This window comes from Mesocricetus auratus, unplaced genomic scaffold (assembly GCF_017639785.1).
Source record: "Mesocricetus auratus isolate SY011 unplaced genomic scaffold, BCM_Maur_2.0 Super-Scaffold_4256, whole genome shotgun sequence".
In the NCBI taxonomy this organism is placed as follows: domain Eukaryota; kingdom Metazoa; phylum Chordata; class Mammalia; order Rodentia; family Cricetidae; genus Mesocricetus; species Mesocricetus auratus.
In genome coordinates, this window is record NW_024429182.1 from 128,112,279 (window position 1) to 128,121,943 (window position 9,665).

Consider the following 9,665-nt stretch of genomic DNA (forward strand, 5'->3'; position numbering starts at 1 on the left):
TAGATAGCTTGACCCTTCGCGGTAGCTTGGGAGAAGGAGGATTTTAATTCCCAGTCCAGGGGAGAGAAAACAGCAGGGATTCCTTTCTTATATGCACACTGATTCCTCACTCGCTTATGCTGAGGGATTCCTTTTCTCCTAGCCTTTACTTTCTGTCTCTGTCCATTGGATAACCAGTCTAGCCTCCCAGCAGAGCAAAGGCAGCGCCCCCCTGTGGAACCTTCTGAAATTTGTTCCTCCAGGTACATGAGAGAGCCTGAGAAATGGCCACGCTGTCCTGAAACACACACACACACACACACACACACACACACACACAAGTTCCTGGAGCAGGAGGGAATGGGATCAGGAAGCCGTGGGCACGCACATGGAGCAGAACTGCCTGTGCTCTCTAAGCAGGGCTGGCAGGCGAAAGGACATCTGAGCATTAGTCCAGGTCCTCAGTGAAGCAGGCACTTAGGAAAAACAGTATTCCAAGGAGGGCTTGGAAGAGCAGGTCTGCAGTGGGAATTCCGTGTGGCACAAAAACAAGCTGTGTGACCCGGCTCTGTATCTCCCATTGAGCCCAGAGTCCTCACATGATTTTAGAAGGGGCATTTGTAAAAGAGGAATCGAGAGAGTGCTTGTGTATGAAGTGTTAAGAATATTTGCTGCTCCCCCTGGGTTTGCGGTCAGTGGTTCACACTCTCAGGGGACTTCATCGTGTACACTTGTTGACCCGACAGCATCCTTTCTAATGACGAAAGGCAAATTCTCAGAATCTACATAACTTACACCAGGCCCCACAGCAAAGCAGAGGCTGCAGCCGCATCTCACTCCAGATCCAAGAGTTCCCGGACTCGCCTGGTCTTCTGTCAAGGCCAGTCCCTGACCAAGCGGTGCTATGAAAGCAGAGATTTGTAGAAGGGACAAGAGCAAAGGGACTCACTGGGTCACCACCTTTCCTCCTTCAAAAATAGCTGTGTCTTTCCAGCCCTGGCTGCTTCCTTGGTGTGAGTGGGGATAGTGTCTTTTTAACAAGTCTGCTCCTCCTCACGCCTCTGCTCATTTCAACTCATATGCATTTGCATGTGAAAATTGCCTTCCTAGCTCCTGAACTGATGTTTGCATGCTCAAGGAGAGAGACCCCTTTCTTTGAAGCTTGAGAAGACACTGCTATGAAAAATAATTATCGTTTCCATTCCGATACGCACCCTGTGGCCTCTTGTACCTCACACATCAGAGTGTGCCGACAAGAAACCACACACCCCAGCAAGCATTCATTTCATTTTAAGCACGGGGCCTTCTGAAACAAGCAGGCATTGCTTACCTCTGATTTGCTATGATAAAACCTGGACTCTGCAACTTGCTTTCTCCTGTTTATGTGTCTTGTGTCATTTTCTGATAACTGCTAGAATTTGATTTCCTAGTTTACAGATCCATTTTGTAGGCACTGGGGGGAGGTCCTCTCTTTGTATGAATACAAGAATATCTGGAAGCCCAATGAATAGGGTAACTCGACTGAAGTTAGTAACACAGGTCTACTGACTTACACCAGTACAGGCCTCTGTCTCACCCTTTGCCTCCCCATAGCAGTGGTCCAGGCTGCATGCTCCAACAACATCCTGAAGGTTGAGCTTCCTCCCTACTCAGCTTCAACCAGGTAAACAGGAAGGTGGGGGCTGACTCACTTTCACAGCCTGACTGCGGTCAGGATAACATGGGTGATGAATCCCTCATGTGATCCCCTTTTCAGGGTGGCTTTCTGCTTCATCAGTGGATTAATCCTGTCAAAAACACACGAGGTAGATATGGCCATTCCCATTGGAAATATGAGAAGTGCAGATTCAAAGTATGTTTTCTGCAGACACAGCAGGCATGGTGTGACGGCACAGTCTTGGCAGACTCTGCAGAATGGTGTTCCTAGAGTCTGTATGGGGGCGTTCATGCATTCACCCTTCAGGCCATGCTTTCTAATGTAGGTACAGGGGTGCTGAAGGTTCTGTGTGACTCCCTGAAAGTCGTAGGATATCAGAGAGAGAGAGACAGAGGCAGATAGAGAGACAGAGAGCAGCAATCAATCCCAGCTCTGCCACCAAGGCCGCAGCACTGCTAAGCAGGGGCAGTCCACATGACACTGTTGAGAGTCACCACAGCTCATGCTTTGTACTCAAAAGGGACAGACTGGGGAGCCACACCCATAAGGGCCTTCACACTGAACAAAGCTCAGGGCATTCGGGATACATAGCCAACAGCCCCTGGGATATATTAAACACAGTCATCCCCTGTGTGCTGATGAGGTTTTGGCTCATGAGGGACCACAACTGCAGCCGCATAAGATAGTAACCAACCTGAAAAGTCCTTATGGTCTAAATGCTGTAGCCATGTCAGTAGTACTAAACATTATCACGTGTTTGTGGGTGTCTTAGCTGGAATTTCCATTGCTGTAGTGAAGCACCATGACTATGACCAAAGGCAATTTGGGAAGGAAAGGGTTTATTTCATCTTATACTTCCATAGCTGGGGAAGTTAAGGCAGCAACCCAAATAGGACAAGAACCTCAAAAAGGAGCCGCGGCAGAGGCCACAGGGGGGAGGTGCTACTTCCTGGCTTGCTCCCCATGGCTTGTTCATCTTGCTTTCTTACAGCACCCAGGATCACCTGTCCACAGTGATCTGGGCTATCCCACAGCCATCATCAATCAAGGAGATGCACTGTAGGCTTGCCCACAGGCAAGTCTTGTGGGGGCATTTTATCAGTTGAGACTCCCTCCTCCAAAATGACTCTAGCTTGTGTCAAGTTGACAAAAAAGCTAGCCATACAGTTGGGATGCTGGTCTAAGTACCCCACTCTGCTGCTTGTAACCCATGAAATAAATAGGCTTGGGGATATCAGAAATAAGGAGAATGATTCCACTCCTTGTGTCCCAGCAGGACAACTGTATTGCTCTGTGTCTCTTTCCTGAGTAAGCTTTTGACCTTCACAATACCAAAGTGGTCACTAAAAAAGGCAAGATTAGACCCCAGAGAAGTCATGTGATGTGCTCAAGGTCATTCATTACTCCAGACATTGGCAGGATTGTTTCCCACACTCAGGGTTTCCAGCATCAGGCCCAGAGATATCCAATACTTAACCCAAACATCAAGAACATATGGCAAGCCTCCTGGAGAACACCAGATGGTCACTGATACAAGCATGTTCTTTGTACATTCCCCACGCCCACAGAATAACATACAGACAAACATGCTGACTAGGGTATTTCAAAGAAGGAAACTGCCTATGTGGATGTTAGTTTGGAAAAGCCTCCTCCTGGTAAGTATATTTAGGGCCCACAGCAAGGAATTTCAATGAACAATACCTTGGAATGCAGAGGCGAAGTTAGACTTGCCTCCCAGTTGATTTTTTTTCCTCTGCCCAATGTATGCAAAGCTCTATTGCACAGACAGTGATTTCTGGAGTAGGTTTCTACCTTCAGCATAATCTGTAGGTGGGGCATGCATCAATAACTCTCTTGAAGCCTTTGGAGGATGTGTGCATTAAGTATGTGAAACCACCATTTCACGTAGCGAAAAAGGAAATTGGTGGTTAAAACATATGAAGCAACGAAAGTTACGTGTCTTCTCATGTCTGGGCACAGTAACCCAAGGGAAAGAAAAGGCTGCTGAATATAAAGTGGGGATACCAGGATTCTCTACTCTCCACTTGTGATTGTAAATCTATTCTCCCCCACCAGCCTATGAATTCATTGATGTAAATCCATAGGCAGAAGTCCCTTAGAATTCCTCAAGGATTATTTAACCTGTTTGCAGTTCAGTTTGTAGATTAGGGGCTGGTGCAAACCTCTACTCTGGGAAGCAGAGCCTGCTGTAGAAGGAGAGTTGGCACAGCTAACCCCAGGAGGGAAGCCACGGGGCTACACTGGGATCATTAACGATGTGAATGGGTGTCTTGTAGAAGTTGCCTCATCTGTCTAAGGTGTGCTGGGTGTGACTATGTAGATGACTCCACCCAGTCAATTACCCTACATCGAAGTTTTAGAAAATAATCTTGGTGCTGTTTAACTTATAAAAAGGTTTATGATGTGCTGGTAAGTAACCAAGAAAGTCTTCAAGCAGAATGTCTACACATCCTTTCCCATCTCATTACCTGTGGTAGTGTTCCATAAAAGTGACTACACTAGGGGAATTAGTGAATGCTGAAACCATTGCTAGTTCAAGGGATAAAGAAGGTTAGGTTCCTGGCAGCCACTGACCACAACACTACTGTCATGAGCATCTTGTCAATCCTGATCAATATATAGACTTGTTTTATCCTCAGTTCTGCCTAGAGAAACCCCACTTAATGTAATTATGATGTGCTCATCAGCATCCCCGTACCTGAGAGCTGAGGCTTATGTAACTAACATACCTATTTCCTCATCACAGCCTTCTTGTGCCTTAGGGCCTTGAACTAGCACGTTGGGTTTGTGCCATGTAAAGGCATGGTACCAGACACTGAAAAGGTACTTGTTTACTGAACACAGAGGACCATTCAAGTCATTTTGCCATTTGCCTTACATTGTGTTAGGCCTCAGCCAACGCTGGTTGCCCTGACATTGCTGTGAGACCTTGGGTGACTGTCCAGGTAGCCTGCTGTTTCTGTCTTCGCTTGCACCTTTAGGAAGTCACACATTTGCACTTCCTGCCCACCCTAGTACTGTTATTTTCCTTCTCAGGTCTTTGATGAGCTTGAAGACTGGACAGTCATAGCTGTATCCTTTCTTATGTCAGACAGATAAGATTTAGACTTTCCAGATTAGGACTGCTACCAGAGTAATCTCTGTCATGCCTTTACCCTGACATTGGACATGAATACCAGACATGTAGAATGTATCTATTGCTGTGTTGCTCTCGCTGCTAGTAGGTTTTAAATTGTGTATGTTTACCTTTCCTTTTCCTGGAGTATACTTGTCATTTGCTATCATTGTATATAGTTTTTGCATCAGGGTTAAAACCCTCTTCTTTAGACTAAAAGGGGAACTGTAAAATGGTCTGGCTGGTGAATCTGGAACAGTGGCCACACCCCTTTGGGTGTGACTTCAGGTAGACAGAAGCAGAAAGAGGGAAGTTTGAGGCTTGTCTTCTTTTTTCACGGTCTCTCTCTTGGGTCATCCGATCTGATAGGAAGAGCAGAGAAGCACTCCTGTGGTTCTTTAATATTGTCTGTGTAAGTGTTCCCCAATAAATGCCCATTTGTCATTTATCGTGGGTCTAGTGAAATCATTCCACTCTCGCCTTCAGTCATAGCTGTAGACGGCCATGAAACACCACAAATACTGACTTCAGGTTACAAATGAGTTTTAACATGTAAGTGAATCCCAAATGCAGATTCCACAAACAATGAAAACTGATTACTTTTATAATCATAAAGAAGTGTTGAACACAGCTAATCCCACATGGGAGAAGAATAATGATTGTTGTCTACGCACCTGTACCAAGTCCCCAGTGTGTTTCAAGTGGCACAATCTAAACTAGCCTCTCAGTGAGGTACACTTGCTTCCCTTTGCTGATTACAGATAGCAAATATGGTCAGATAGACACCCATTCTGGTCCTGGCCCTGGCCATGAATCCTACAGATACCACGCATACACCAAGTTTGTCCTCAGTCCTCTTACCATGCATCTCTAAATATATGTGGACCCATCCACTTCCCCAATCTGAAAATTTCATCCTTTCTTTAATATTGTTCTACTAAATGCATATATGTGGTTGTGCACCATGCCCTCAGTGACCAGAAAGCAGAGTTACTACAGTAATGAGACCCCTGATATGGGAGTAGGGAACCAAACCCGAGTCTTCCGTAAGAGTAGGAAGTGTTCATAACCACTAAGGTATCTTTCCATCCCTTTAATAAAAAATTCATAACTAATACTAAGAAAACTGTAATATTTTTAATGAAATACTCAGTTTTAGAACACAAATTTGCATAGTACAAGACAGTTTGTGCTGGGGTGTCAGGGATGAAACTCAGGCTCTCGGGCATGCTAAGCAGATGTTCTACCACTAAGCCACACTCCTAGAACCAGGATTCAAAGGCTTCTCCCCCCAGATTCTTACAACAGAATGTTATACATACTGGCCATATTCCTGTCTGGCATTCCCGGAAAGTGGGTTTAGCATCACCAGAGATATTGCTGTCTGCTGCTTAGTTTGCTTGAGATAATCTATTTTTAAAATTATAAATGACATGCTCACTCTAAAATGTTTATTCCAAACTATAATGAGATATCAGGAAAGACTTTTCCTAGTTTTATTAACAAAATTTCTTTCTAATGTCACTTTCAAGCCTAGAATTAGTTGAAATAAGTAAAAGCAAATCTTCTCCTATACATTGTTTATTGTTCGGAATACATAATACACTACTTCATGATAAAGAGAGTGTGTATGAGGGCGATTCCCTCCTTTTCTAACAGACAATCTGAGGAAGAGTAAAGGAACCCTTTTCTTGTATTTCAGTACATGTCTCAACAGGATTTCGTGAATTGTTTCCAAGTCCCTCCATGAACCACAGTTCCCACAGTCTAGCTTTCTGTTTCCTGTTGCTGTTCAGCCCACTATGACGCCTCATCTTGACTATAACTAGGTGGGACTTAGAATCACCGTGGACATGGACCTCTGGGCATGTCTGTGGGGGACTGCCCAAATTAGGATTATTGAAGTGAGAAGACCAGCCTGGAATGCAATGAAAAGATGAAAGCAAGCTCAGCACAGGTATGAACTCCTCCCTGCTTCCTGACTATGGATGCAATGTGACCAGCCACCTCCCATTCCTGTCACCCTGGTGACCAGCCACCTCCTGCTCCTGTCACTATGCCTTCCTTCTTGTGATGGGCTGTATCCCTTAAAGCTATAATCCAAAACAAACCCTTTCTGCCTTGGGTTGTTTCCTTTGGGTATTTTTGTCACAGCAATGAAATAAGTACCTACCTAGTAAATGTAACTTCTATGTTTAGTGCTAAGGAAAAGTCTAACATGGACTTGGTAAACAGGAGCATGATTTGTGTCACTGTCCAGGGTGCGAACCTCAACATGTGAGCTGGCAAAGCAACGTTGATGTCAAGTGATGTCGACCATGGTCAGAGTCGGAGGTCCACCCACCTTGAACCAAGTCAGGGCAAGGCATATGCTCTGGGTAATGAGATGTAAGGAGAGGAAGTGGGCTGCTTCTCCACAAACAGCTCTTCCTGTCGAAGGAACTATACTCGGAAGTTCTCTCTCAGACACTCAACTTTTTAGGGGACTGTCATAGTTATCACACTACTGTATATTTGGTCAAAATCCTGAAACTCAAACATCAAAACCCAGAAAATTTTACTGTTTGTAAATCTAGCATCTCAAGTTCACTTTGGATCCCATGTTGGCAAACTCCTTGAAGCTACTGACTCCCTGAAAACACTCCTGGCCAGCTTCTTTCAAGGAGGTAGAAGTCTACAAGTTCAGAAGCTCGGACCCTGATTGTACTGTGTTGCCTATGGGGAAAGCATTTAATATCATTATCCACTCCCAACACTGAGTGACAATGTTATCTATCCCCACTGGGCAGAGAGATTTCAAGTATGAATGTGATCTTAATTAGATGCTCCTCCTTCCAACCCAGTTATGAAGATGGTTTCACTGAGGTCAGAAGAAGATGGGAGAATTTGATTAAAGTCAGTCACCAGGAAAATACCATTAGTGTAGTTGTGAAACCTGAAAAGGACATGACAGGCTCCAATCTCCTCACCCACTGCATTGACAATTATGCTCTTAATGGGGGTTTCTATTTTGACTCTCCAGCATGTTCACGATGTATTAGGAAAGCAATCCATTTGAATGATGTCCAATTTGAAAATATGAGCCTGAAAACATGCACAAACTTATTCAGGCACCATGCTGAGTTATTTGTCTCCAACAGCCAGTCCCAAACTGCTAGCCCCTCTTAGCTTTGGTTTCATTACTCTGACAGATGAACCAGCATGCTCATGGCTTGCTCTGTCTTGAATGTCTGGGGTGATGAAAAGAATTGTCAGGTTATGTGCAGTATTTTCTAAATTAACTTGAGCTCTGTCTGGATGTTCAAGCATACACACAATACCTTAGTAGGTGGAAGGTATATAGGCTCAAGGTCCCATTGACCAGGTAGCAATGTCATGCAAAGCCAGGTGTCATTCCTTGTGATGTAAAGGGGAAGTAATCATTTAAGTTATATTTAATGGATCAACTCTACAGTAAAATGAATCTGAAATATATATACACTCTTTACTCATAAACAGGGTGTGCTGTACAAAGGGGACTTTCTCAGTAGGCTGTATCTGCATGGTAACTGAGAGCAGAGGTTCAGGCAAATCTGAGAACAAGCAATATGAGAGTCTGGTTGGTTGGTTTTTACTTACTTTGCTCTTTATACAGGGTCTTACTGTGGAGCCTTTTGCTGGCCTGGAACTCACAAGCATCCATCTACCTCTGCCTCCCAAGTTCTGGTATTAAAGGAGTGTCACCACAGTTGGTAATTTAAAGTCTGTTTTATTTTTTAAAAATTGAATAAGAAACAGTGACAAACATCAAGATTCCTCAGCTGGTTCTTAAGGATACTGGACAAAGGAGGATTTTTATGAACCAGCTGAGGAATGTTGATGTTTGACACTCCTTTAACACCAGAACTTGCTCAAAGTCCCACAGACCCTTTGTCCTGCATGACCCTATAACCATGAAACCCATGGTTCCTATTCAGACATGAGCCTTACTCTTCAGGTGGATATGTTCTACAGCCTAGCTTTGGGTGTCCATTCAGAATACCTGGCAGTAATGGGTCACCTTCCTGATCCTATAATTGTTCCACCAACCTGACCAGTCTTCTAACCCACAGTCCTCATTACCCATCTGAACCTCATAAGGTCCATCTTTAGTGAGCATAGGTGGAGAAATCCCTCACTAGGCTCAATCACGGCCACATAGATTTCCTCTTACACTCATGGGATAGCATCACACAGACTACAGAAAAAAATTAATAGCAACAGTATACATAATAACATAATAGTTTACAATAAACCATCAATATATAGTACCTATGTACTATCTGTGCTTATAGAAATCTGCACCCCTGTGTGCATTGTGTATTAACTCACACTGACTTGCCATGCAACTTTGATCACTGGAAGGAATGATGTATTCTGTTGTACTTTGGTAGTTAGCCTTATATCTGTCATTCCTGTCACCACTGACAAGTCATTTCTGTCCTTGGCTCTTACATCATGAAGGAACTCTCTTCTCTTAACATTCTGGTTACTGATCAGTTTCAGTCATTTCACAAATAGCACTAATAGCAAAGTGATCAGTGTCCAAGAACATTTCAATCCATATGATTTTTGTATCAGAAGTATAGAGATCAAAGAGACCACCCCAATGGCTGTATGAGCTTATCACTTTTAACATGATGCCAACCATGACCAGGTCCTTTCTTGGAGCAAAGCTAGAACTAGTAGAGAACTGATAAGCTTTAAGCTTCCTGATAGCTCACTTAAACCATCCCCAACGTGTAGTTAATATCTATGGACACATACACTTGTCAAAATGCTGGACTCACTCCACCTACATCGCTGTTACCATGTTCGCATCACGTCAAAAGCACAGGAGTGTCCATGAGTACATTTGGAGTCTGGCTAAAAAGC